The 12,572-nt window shown below is 41.4% G+C and overlaps 1 protein-coding gene across 2 annotated transcripts in view; it reads left to right on the top strand.

Annotated features, from left to right (window-relative positions):
* RTN1 (reticulon 1) overlaps positions 1 to 12,572 on the top strand; it is a 231,032-nt gene that overhangs the window by 175,117 nt on the left and 43,343 nt on the right. The window lies entirely within an intron of this gene.

The raw sequence follows: 12,572 nt of genomic DNA, 5'->3' as shown, positions 1-12,572 counted from the left end.
CAAATTACCATTTTTCAGGTGATAGACATACCATTACTATTAGTTCAGTAATGTATAGAGGACAAAAAAAATTCTCATCCACAATGTAATCACAGAGGGTAACCATCACCAATTTCAACATTTTCCAGGTTTTTTTTTACATATTGTACATACTTTATATATATCATGCTATATATATAATCTTGTGTGTTTTTTTACTTATATGGTAATAATTTTCCTAAATTGTTAAGAACTTTCTTTAAACTTGATTTTTAATGACATCGTAAGATACCAGTCATCTTCTAGTTATTTGCTTACACATTCTTTATTGTTCAACATATAGGTTTTTGTTTTTTCTATTTTATTTATTCATTTTTAAATGTATGTATTTTGTGAGAGAGAGAGAGAGAAAGAGAAAGAGAGAGAGAGAATTCCAAGCAGGCTCCCAGCTATCAGTGCCCAGCCTAACGCAGGGCTCCAACTCACAAACTGTGAGATCACGACTGAGCCAAAATCGAGTCAGATGCTTAAGTGACTGAGCCACCCAGGCGCCCTAATGTTTTTTCTATTTTATTTATTTTTTTAGAGTGAATGAAATTTCAGCAACACTTTATTAATTTAATTAATTAATTTATTTTTCTGTTGGTACAGTGCATTTTTTTTTTTAGGAATAGAATTTAATGATCTGTTTTTTTTCTATTTTAAATATCACTCCAATGAGCATCTTTTTTATAAAGCTTTGTGTCTATTTTTTTTTTTTAATTTTTTTCAACGTTTTTTTATTTATTTTTTTGGGGACAGAGAGAGACAGAGCATGAACGGGGGAGGGGCAGAGAGGGGGAGACACAGAATCGGAAACAGGCTCCAGGCTCCGAGCCATCAGCCCAGAGCCTGACGCGGGGCTCGAACTCAGGGACCGCGAGATCGTGACCTGGCTGAAGTCGGACGCTTAACCGACTGCGCCACCCAGGCGCCCCGCTTTGTGTCTATTTAAAATAATTTCTATGCATGGGTTCCTCAAAAATGGAAAATATAGAATTACCATATTAAAAGATGCTATGGTCTGAATATTTGTGCCTGGACACCACCCCTCCGCACCCCACCCTACCTCCCCCACCCCCCACCGCCGGCAAGTTCATATATTGAAATCCTATTGCTGGATGTGGTGATCTTACGTGGGGGTGGAGCCCTCATGAATGGGATTAATGTTCTCATAAATTAAGCCCATAGAGATCTTCACCCCTTTCACCATGTGAGAACACAGCAAGAAGGCACAGGCTATGAACCACTATGAGGGCCTTCACCAGAATGTGACCATGCTGGTGCCTTGATCTTGGGTTTCCAAACTCCAGAACTATGAGAAGTAAGTTTCTGTTATTTATAAGCTACCGAGGCTGTGATATTTTATAATAGTAGCCCAAAAGGAGTAAGCTAAAAGGTATGAACATTTTCACATTCCTTTTGCCGAGTTGTTTTTGGAAACGATAGGATTGGTTTACACTTCAGTCAGCTTTATATGGCAGTGCCATGAAGCATATTATAAAGCCCGTGTTTGGGGGGCGCCTGGGTGGCGCAGTCGGTTAAGCGTCCGACTTCAGCCAGGTCACGATCTCGCGGTCCGTGAGTTCGAGCCCCGCGTCGGGCTCTGGGCTGATGGCTCAGAGCCTGGAGCCTGTTTCCGATTCTGTGTCTCCCTCTCTCTCTGCCCCTCCCCCATTCATGCTCTGTCTCTCTCTGTCCCAAAAATAAATAAACGTTGAAAAAAAAAAAAATTTAAAGCCTGTGTTTGGGATCATTGGGAAATTGGGAATTGGCACTATCCTTGTGCTTTATTGACTTAATGAATACACTGAGCAGTTCAAATTAGTGTAAAGGTGGTCTTATTTTAAACAATCACTGCTGACTCTTTTGTTAGCTAACCTTTATGCAAAACAGTCTTAAAAATGTAGGTCAGGGGCATGTGGTCATGGGTTCGAGCCCCACATTGGGCTCTGTGCTGACAGCTCAGAGCCTAGAACCTGCTTCAGATTCTGTCTCCCTCTCTCTCTCTGCCCCTCCTCCACCTGTGCTCTCTCCCTCTCTCAAAAATAAATAAATAAAATTTTTTTTGAAGTGTAGTTCAAAGCACAGTACATTCTGTATGTTTTGTATGGTCAAGAAACTTGGAAATGCTTCTCTAAATGAAAGAGAGAAGAAATGTTTCTTTAACTGGTATCCAGGGGAAGAAGGATTTATTATTTTATTTTTAGTAAAATTAAGCTGTATTTAGCAACAATTTTGGAGGGGTTTTGTGGCTTCTTGAAAACAGACAGACAGTGTCCCATTTATTTATTCAGGAGCAAAGCTTTTAGGAGGCAGTAGCTAAGGGCTATATTACCGATTGTTCCAGGAGTGCTGCTCAGCTACCATGGTGATAGGTACCATGGTAATAGACACACTTTGTCAGATGTATTGTAAATGCTTTTCAGTGTGAGGGCAGCAATTGCCGCAAACATTTTGTTATCGCTGTGTTGTAGAGGTTGTACAACATACCAGAGCTTATTTAGATTCTCTTGATAGGTTTGACCTAGATTAAAAAGAAAGTTTCTTTAAAAATAAAAAAAAATAGGAAAAACAAACTTAACCTATGAGACCTAAAATGAAATGAGAGCGATTTGCAAGGCTCACAGCCATCTTTTAAGAGAATAAGCAGGTCTGTGTGGAAGCTCTAGAAAATTATATAGTCTTCCAAAGAACTGTGAACTTTGAGGTGTTGCAGTAGGTGATAGGCAGAATGTGAATAATTGAAATCCGTAAGTAATCCTCAGACTTTAGTTAAACAGATCAGCTTCTTCCCATTGTTAATTTTTAGTGACTGTGTGAAATTATTAGCAGTGGTTACTGGTGTTAATACCAATTTTGTGCCCTGCTTTTTTCACTGGTCAGCCCTCTTGAACAACCCTAAAAGGTGCATGTGACTGGTACTATAAGCGCGCCTATTCCATAATGGAGGAAATGAAGGTATAAAGAAGAAATAAAGACCTCGCAGTCTCAGCTGAGATGGGTGGAGTTTGAACCGATAAAAGTGAAAGCCCTGAGCACCAGCCTTATTTTACAAACTGATACAATGGCAGAGATGAAACCTAAGTCGTAGGAAATATGGGGTTATCGTCGTGGCTCTGATTAATAGATAATGCAATTTAGCAGAGAACGCTGTGCTGTTGTTTCATTTGGGAGCACCACCGTGACTCTTAGCACTAAAGAGGGAAACACAGACTACTTCCCGAATTGATACCCAAGCTACTCTAACAGTTACACTAACACATGATACTGGATAAGTCATCGATTACGCTGGTCTTTTTTAGTAGGTTTCTACCTGTGCCTACTTCTTCCTAAATACCATTATCCCTCACAATCCAGTCTCTCACTTTCTAAATCCCAGGAACAAACAAGACCCAGACACTGTCCCTTGCTTTTGAATTCACTATTGAACTCAAGAGCCAAGCAGATTAGAGACTAAGACTTTGCACCTACGGTTGTGATTCTTTTCTGTCTATATCTATATATCTATATCTATATCTATATCTATATCTATATCTATATCTGTATCTGTATCTGTATCTATATCTATCTGTGTCATCTGTATCTATATCTATCTATATTCATTTTGAGAGAGAGAGAGAGCAAGCAGGGGAGGGGCAGAGAGAGAGAGATCAGGGAAGAGAGAGAGGATCCCAAGCAGGCTCCACACTGTCAGCACAGAGCCTGACTTGGAGCTCAGTCTCACCAACCGTGAGATCATGACCTGAGCCGACATCCAAAGTCTGATGCCTAACAGACTAAGCCACCCAGGCGCCCCCACTATAGTCTTGACTCTTAAACTGACCTGCGTGTAAGACTTACCTGGGAACATGTTAAAAACACAGATTCCCAACTCTCCATTCTGACTCATTAGGCCTGGGGTAGGCCCATGAAGCCGTATTTTAATGCACTCTTCTGATGGTTTTGAAGCAAGTGGTCTGTGGGTCTCACTTTCAAACACCTGAAAGGCAGCTTTTCAGTCTGTTACAGCCTCATCCATGCCTGTGGTCATGGGGACGGTGGGGACAGTGGGGAGTTTGAGGAAGTGGTACCAGGGAGAAGGGAAGCCTGTGCCTTTCTGCCTAGGGGCCCAGCAAGGATCCTTCTGCCCTGAGGTCTCAGCATGTGCTGTGATCAGACTGGATCTGTCTGTGCATGAAAAAACAACAAGCCTTCAGTATTTACAAAGAGGCACAAGGTGAAACAAAAACAGGAATATGGTGATCCGCAATCTGGGTCGGTGAGAGTTATCTGTAGTTACGTAAGTGTTCAAGGCAATTTTTTTTTCCCCCAGATAGTGGAAACCAGAACATACATTAAACAAAGACTAGGCCCCAGCCTTTTAGAGAAATGAAAAGTTTTGTGACTCATTGGTGGCTTCTTTCTTGCTGATCGGAAGGCCTTGCCGGAGTAGCTAAACTAATTGAGCTGGGCCACTTTAGTGTTAACATGCAATCCTAAGAAAAAACTTTGGAGAAAGGCCCTTTTCTTATTCCCCACATGCACACCCCCCCCCCCACACACACACACACTGCCTAAGCTTTGTCAGACTTCCAAATCTTCTCAGAGCCTGAAGCAGGACTTGTCCCCTTGGCTTGTTTTCCAAGGCTTATGTGACACCTTTGTTCCCTTCTTGGCAATCCAAGTGAAGCTGTCTATCTCTGGCCACGACAGTGTAGTTATTGTTGTAAATAACTTTGACTAATTTATCTTTCTAAAATGCTTAGAATAGCATTTAGATGCCAAGATACTGGGAGTGGGAAAAGAATGTTATTTTTGTAAGAAATACTATTTTAGGGGATTGTTCTAACATTAAAAGACAGAAATGGGCCAAATGGTTTGTTAGGAAACTTCCTTGCAAATAAAATCCATGTTACTGCCTTATATGAGTGGGGTGGTTAGTCACTTTCTCACATTCTCTTCAATGAGGTCCTGATTCCTGACTTAGGGCCACCTCTCAAAGCTAAAAGAATACACGAGTCTGGCCAAATGCTTTGAATTGACTTAAGAGAAAGCCAACATAGGCTTCACTGATTTCCATCTACCTGTGGAAGCCAGGTCCTTATCTTCCTTTGGCAGAGTAATTATGACCACCTGTATCATCTCCCTCCCCAGGGCCAGATTTTTTTGTTGTATTGTTTTGGTGATTCAAAGTCTCCAGTATTAATATCAGTCTTTTGTTTCATTTCCTATTACATCATATTCTATCCATTTAATGCAGTATTTGATCCCTTGGGCTACCCATCAAATTATAAATCTCTCTTCGTGCCTCCCAAAAAAGGAGGACTTTTCTTGTGTCTTTATGTATTGCTTTTGTCTTAAGATAATAACCAGTGTTACCCCATTGACCAGAGCAGTGAGGTACCATCATCCTTGCAAAAAGATGTCCTGAATAATCTACAATGAAAATCAAATGGAAAGGGACACCTGGGTGGCTCAGTTGAGCGTCCGACTTTGGCTCAGGTCATGATCTCACAGTTTGTGAGTTTAAGCCCCACATGGGGCTTGTTGCTGCCAGTGCAAGGCCTGCTTTGGATCCTCTGTCCCCTTCTCAAGCCCCTTCCCCGCTTGTGCTCTCTCTCTCTTTCTCTCAAAAATGAACTAAAAAAAAAAACATTAAAAAATCAGATGGAGAGATCCTTTGCCTGTTAGAAGCTCAAAATAGGAGAAAAACCAAACTGATGTTGTTTTTTAAATTTAGAATGCATGAATACATTGAATCAACCTATCAACACCTAATGGGTATGCTCTTTATAGAAGTCCCCAAAGACTGGAATTATGGAGGAAGGGGTTCAGAAGGCACGTTGGAAGGAAGAAGGAGCCCCAGAGACAGCCCTGAGGTGACTGCCAGTGCCTCACATTTGGGGAGACCTGAACAGAGAGCAGTAGAGTGGGTGTGTAGGTAGAGTTGTGGTGAGAACTGCTTCCTAAGTAGGGTGTGGTGACTATGACAAATCTGTTCTCATCATCTGAATTCATAAGGCCTTTCTCAAAAAAGAAATCCCTTTGTGGTGCTCATCTTGCCTCCTAGAGAATAAGCATATCTGGACCTCATTGCTTTCTGTGCTGTGGTTATTATTTTTTTTAATGTTTATTATTTTTGGGAGAGAGAGAGAGAGAGACAGAGAGCAGGGGAGGGACAGAGAGAGAGGGAGACACAGAATCCGAAGCAGCTCCAGGCTCTGAGCTGTCAGCCCAGAGCCGGACGCGGGGCTCAAACTCAGAGACCACGACGAGATCGGGACCTGAGTTGAAGTCAGCTGCTTAACCGACTGAGCCACAGGCTCCCTGTGCTGTGGTTATTTATTGTGCTTCATGGATTTAAGAACTAGTGGGTCATTTTTTTTTTCCAGTTCTTAGTAATGACCCCCAAATCCTGTTAAAATGCAAATTCTAGGGCTTCAGCCCAAGTGATTCTGGTTTGCTGACTTGAGGATGGATACAGAAATTTTTGTTTTTCATGAATATACCAAGTAATTTTTTAAAGCTGATAGAACAGAGCTACACTGCCCTACTGTCTTCTTCCCTTTTCCTCCATCTTTCATACTGTCCTGCCTCCTTTTTTGGCATTCTTCCACCACACACCATGTTTGTGTATGTGCCCTTTGCCCTCGGAAGTCCTTTCCAGTCATTAGTCAGCTAGGTACCCATTAAGCTTTAGCTTATCTCTTGGGGGCTTCTCACAGAATTCCATTAATTTTTCTTTGCATCAAACTCTGACTTCTCTCTCAGGCCATAAAACTACCAGTATTAATTGAACCTGTTCCCTGGTTGCCGCCACTGCAGTTACAAATAATGATGATGATATTCTCAAGGTCATTTATATGCTACAGAAAATAAACAGTATTTGCTATATGCACAGAACCTTCTGAGGACCCGGTATACAGGTGTCCCCTGCTATCTGAAAGTAGAGCGTTCTAATGAAACCTTTCGTGAGCTAAAATGGCACAGTGAAGAAGCAATTAACATTTTGTGAAAGTGAAAAGTCTCTTTGGATTTCTTTCAGCTAGCAAAAACAGGTATTAATGTAGGTCTTTCATAGAAGCAAAATGGCATAAAGCAAACCTTAGATAGAGGGAGAAACCTGTGTACAGAAGGCATTGACTCATTAATCTGCACAATTTCTGTGCAAAAACTAGCTAACGTTACTTTTCCCACTTGCCAGTTGAAGATAATTGGTCATAAATGTACATTCCAATGTTAATTGTTTCCTATTAATCTTGATTTAGAAAATTCATTTAATGGATGCTTTATTTTTTTAACGTTTATTTATTTATTTTGATGAAATCGGGCACGTTCAGGGTGGTATGGCCTTAGACTCTTTATTTATTTTGAGAGAGATCAAGAGCATGTGGGGGAGGGGCAGAGAGAGGGAGACAGAGAATCCCAAGACTCAAGTTCCCAAGCTCAAGAATCCCAAGTTCAAGACATGGGCTTGAACTCACAAACTGTGAGATCATGACCTGAGCTGAAACCAAGAGTCAGATGCTTAACTGACTGAGCCACCCAGGTGCCCCCATTTAATGGATATTTATTTTAAAACTAACTGCCATATGTCAGGCACTGTACTAGGTGCTAATGACACAGTGATGAACCTACCCTCATGAAAGCTTATAGTCTATTTGGGGAGCAGACAAGAACACAAGGGGAATTTTGAGCACATACATGGAAGCATCTAACCCAGTATTAGAGGGGGCAGGGCTCTCAGGGAGGTGCCTTGAAGGACTGAAAGTTAAGTAGGACCAAACGTCTGAATGGAGGCTGAATATGTTGACCCTAGATCATGTCCTTGATGATTGGTTTCATTGAAAACAAAATTCCAGGATTTATTTTCTTATAATTTATATATTAATTATAAAATTGCAGTAGAGGACAGATAATAAAAAATAACGCAGTTAACTGAGGGCCCCTGAGTTTAAATCCAAGCTCTACCACTTATACATGGTATGACTTTGGACAAGTTACTTAACCTCTCCAAATCTTAGGCTTCTCATCTGTAAAGCAGAATTAATCATCCCTAAATCAGAGGGTTGTTGTGAGAATTAACGTGAAATGACACATGAAAAGCATCTAGTGCAGTGTCTGGAATAGTAAATGCTCAATAAATTTTAATGCTCTTCTCTCCCCAACTGCTGTCATCCTCAAGTAATTAAATTTTGTACTTTAATTAGTCTCTTGACCCCCAAATCAGCACTCTGGCTTCCTGCTGAGTGTTCTGACTTTTGCCTCCAATTCTCCCCGCCCCCCGCCCACCTCAAGAACTTTGCATGTGCACTCCCATATTTTCTTTCCTCTCTGCCCCACCTCTTGCCCGTATGCACACATTCTTTGTGTGACTTAGTTTATTCATCCTTCAAGACTCTGCTTAGACACCGCTTCCTCCTGGAAACCCTTAATGGCTCTCTTCTCCATATCTTGGTTAGCCATTCTTCTCACGAGCCCTGTGATTCACTGTCCTGCCCCTTAATGGTGCCTCTCCCACTGTGTAATAGTGTGTGTGCTCATCTGCGTGGCCTGCCAGGCTCCCTGGCCTCATATGTGACTTGCTCACCTTTTTATGTCCAGCACCGAGAAGGAAGCCCAGCCTGTGGTAGGTTCTCAATGAATGAATTAATAACTATATCAATTTCCCCCTAATCTCAGGTGAAGAAAGTATTTACTTTATTTGGCTTCCCATTATAGTTCTTTACAGCTCTCTTGTCTTTTCACTCTTTACCATTTGCAATTTTTAAAGTATTAATTTACCTCTTTCGCTGCTTCTGCCTTTTAGCCCAAGTATGTTCTGTTGTTTGCATGGTTCATTTTAGAGTTATTCATGTTCCGTTGCTTTCTTTTCACAGTGTGAACCTGTAAACTTCTTTCCGTTTGTAAAGAACTTCTTTCAGTATAAAAGATGAAGATCTTTCAGTATGTTGAATACCACACACACACACACACACACACACACACACACTCTTTATGTTTGGGTTAGTTTTGGAATGCCATTTGTTAAATAGCTCCTTTAGTAGTAACCCCCCCTCGTTTAAGTAAAACCATTGTTCAAAGCATTTTTAATAATTGGTCATTTTTAGCTATCATTAAAATAGCTCTTTATTTCTCCACCTCTGAATTCCTTAATCTGCACTGGAAACCAAATATTTGAAAGAAATTGTGGTATCGCCTGCATTGCAATTACTCTTTACATTTCCACCTCCCAATTATTGATGAACACATGTATTTTATCCATCTTTGTTTCTCCAGCACCCAGCACATGCCTGAAACACTGGGCAATCAACAACTGCTTGTTAAATTAAAAACTGGAAGAGTGCTTGCCCCAAGTATGTTTCCTCACTGCCAGGAAAGCTGCCATACTGGTAACACATAGAGACATCATCACCTTGCTCTCTGGCCAAGTTAGCCAACGTAACCAACAAGGCTGTGATGAGGCATAACCTTGTTTTCAAAACATTTATTCATTCTTACTTATCTCCTGTGGACTTCTAAGACATGTAGGAAATAGGCCTGTTAAAAACAGAATTAAATGCGGGAGGATTGTGCAAGGGGAGTGTGGTTAAAAAAAGGGCATCGGGAGGGATTTTTTTGTGGTATGGGAACTGTTCAGTGTCTCTACTGTGATGATGGATATACATACCTAAACAAGTGATATATTTGTAGAGAACTTAACACACACACACACACACACACACACACACACACACACATACACACATACCCCAGTACAAGTAAAACAAGAAATCTGAAGAAAGTCAGGGGATTGAATCAATGTCCACACCCTGATTATGCCGCTGTATTTACCGTATTGTTGTTTTGCAAAATGTTACCATTGGAGGAGACTATACAAAGTGTACAGGGTCTCTTTGTGTTATTTATTGAAACCGAAAGTGTATCTACAAGTGTCTTAATAAAAATTTCAGTTAAAAAAACTGAAAGTTGGGGGCACTTGGGTAGCTCAGTCAGTTAAGCGTCTGACTTTGGCTGAGGTCGTAATCTCATAATTCATGAGTTCGAGTCCACATTAGGCTCTCTGCTGTCGGAGTGGAGCCCACTTTGGATCCTCTGTCCCCAGCTCTCTTTGCCCCTTCCCTGGTTGTGTATTTTCTCTCTCTCTCTTTCTCTCAAAAATAAATAAACATTAAAAAACCCCTGAAAGTTGGGGTGCCTGGCTGGCTCAGTCAACAGAACATGCAACTCTTGATCTTGGGTTTTAAGTTCAAGAACTTACTTAAAAATAAATAAATAAGAAAAAACTTTAAATGAAAGTAAAAAAGAAATAGGAAACTAAATCCGTAAAGAAAAATGAATGAAGTAATTGTGCTATGATAAATGTTAGTACAGTTCTTCTGATTTTATATTACATTTGGCTTTGAACTTCCTGGTCGAGCAAAAAAAAGTCAAGGCGAAAAAAGAATGCTTTGTATTCATTCATTCAACACAAAATTATTTGTTAAGTAACTGCCATTATCTAACAAAACATAATTTATTTTATAAAAGTAACACCTCCCTTGATATTAATTTAGAAAATAACTTGCCACATGATATATCGTTTGTGTGGATTATATGAAACTCAAAACACCATGGTAGAAAAATAGTAATTCTCCTTGGAATATAATAGGGTTTTAAAGTAACATCCTTCAAGGGGTGCCTGGGTGGCTCAGTCGGTTAAGCATCCGATTTTGGCTCAGGTCATGATCTCACAGTTCGTGAGTCCGAGCCCTGCGTCGGGCTCTGTGCTGACAACTCATAGTCTGGAGTCTGCTTTGGATTCTGTCTCTCTCTCTCTCTGCCCCTCCCCTGCTCGTGTTCTGTCTCTGTCTCTTAAAAATAAATCAACACTAAAAAAAAATTAAAGTGACATCCTTCAAGGTTCCGAGGTAACTTACTAGTGCTTTACTTACTACTGTGGAATGGCTTTTTACGTTGAGGTGCACTGTCCAATTTTGCCCTCTTCTGAACTGGCACCAGCTGCTATGTACTCAACATGTGGCCTAGTTACCTGTGTGTGGTAAGCATTCTCTTCTTTTTCCTGCTGATAAACCCAAGCACAGGGAAGTCAAACTGTATCTGAGGGAGTGAGACTAGTGAATGGCTGAGCCAGAAATCTTTCTTCTGCCGCTGCTGCATCTTAACCAGACTAGACTCACATCCCAAAGTCCAGAGAGAAAGCAAGGCTGACTTTGGAGACTCCCAGCATTTGCATATCCAACTGATCACTTCCTAATCACTATGGCATCAGGTTGTATGGTGTCCATTTCAAGAAAGAGAAAGGCAAGAACTGGAGGTCAGAAATGTAATATCTGAGCTTTCCTGTCTTCATTTTGTGGGCAGTAGCCAATGACTAGGCAAAACACACAATATCCTCTCCCTTCGTTGAATTCGGAGCCCAAGTCCAGCTCCACAGAGGCTTGGAGCTGTCCTCCACCTTGGGATTGGCCTTTTTGGGTTTAGAAGCTTTAGACCCTTTGTTTGCCCAGCCCCTGGCTTCTCTGGTACAGACAGTGGGTGGTTGTTAGGAAATGTCAGTTGGCAGTAAAGTGCCCTGGATCACAGCCAGAGTTCTGAAGCAGGAGAAACCTAGGTCTGAACCTGATTCTGCCTCTAAGGGACTTTGGGGGTGGGATCAAGTTACCTAACCTAATCTGAGCCTCAGATTCCTCTCCCCTCTGCACCTTCCATCCCCATAAATGGAAGTATTAGCAGCCCTTCCTTATAAGTTTGTTGTATTAAATGAGAGCACTCGTGTAAAACATTTAGCCCAGTGTTTGTCACTTGGTATATATGTTAATGAATGTGTGCTATTATTGGTATTACTCTTTTTTTTTTTAACGTTTATTTTTGAGACAGAGAGAGAGCATGAATGGGAGAGGGTCAGAGAGAGGGAGACACAGAATCTGAAACAGGCTCCAGGCTCTGAGCTGTCAGCACAGAGCCCGATGCGGGGCTCGGACTTATGGATGTGAGATCATGACCTGAGCTGAAGTCGGCCGCTTAACTGACTGAGCCACCCAGGCGCCCCATTGTATGACTCTTATTCTTCTGGGAGTGGAATGTTTCTCTGCTCTTTGATTTATGTATGAGTTATGTATAATCTTGATTCTGTGTTATCTGACAGTTGCAAAAGGAGGAAAAAGAAGGACTTTTTTTCCCACAAACTCCTGATGGTTTGTCTTTAACAATGGTTAAAAATAGGAAATAAGAATCCTCCACAAATCTGTATACTATATAAAGAAGGATGTCCAAAGAGGGGCAACTTTGACGTTGGGCATTGTCTCCTTTTCTTTTCAAAAATTTGACTCTTTGACATGTGTCTTTGCAGGACAAACATCGCTTTAAAAACTTAAATAACAGGAGCGCCTGGGTTGCCCAGTTGGTTAGGCTTCCGACTTCAGCTCAGGTCGTGATCTCACCAGCTTGTGAGTTCGAGCCCCACGTCGAGCTCGGTGCTGACAGCTCAGAGCCTGGAGCCTGCTTCAGATTCTGTCCCCCTCCCTCTCTGCCCCTCCCCTGCTCATGCACTGTCTCTCTCTTAAATATAA

The sequence above is a fragment of the Felis catus genome, chromosome B3, assembly GCF_018350175.1.
Source record: "Felis catus isolate Fca126 chromosome B3, F.catus_Fca126_mat1.0, whole genome shotgun sequence".
Taxonomy (NCBI): domain Eukaryota; kingdom Metazoa; phylum Chordata; class Mammalia; order Carnivora; family Felidae; genus Felis; species Felis catus.
Note: the sequence above shows the minus strand (reverse complement) of the source record. Positions and strands in the feature narration are given on the sequence as shown.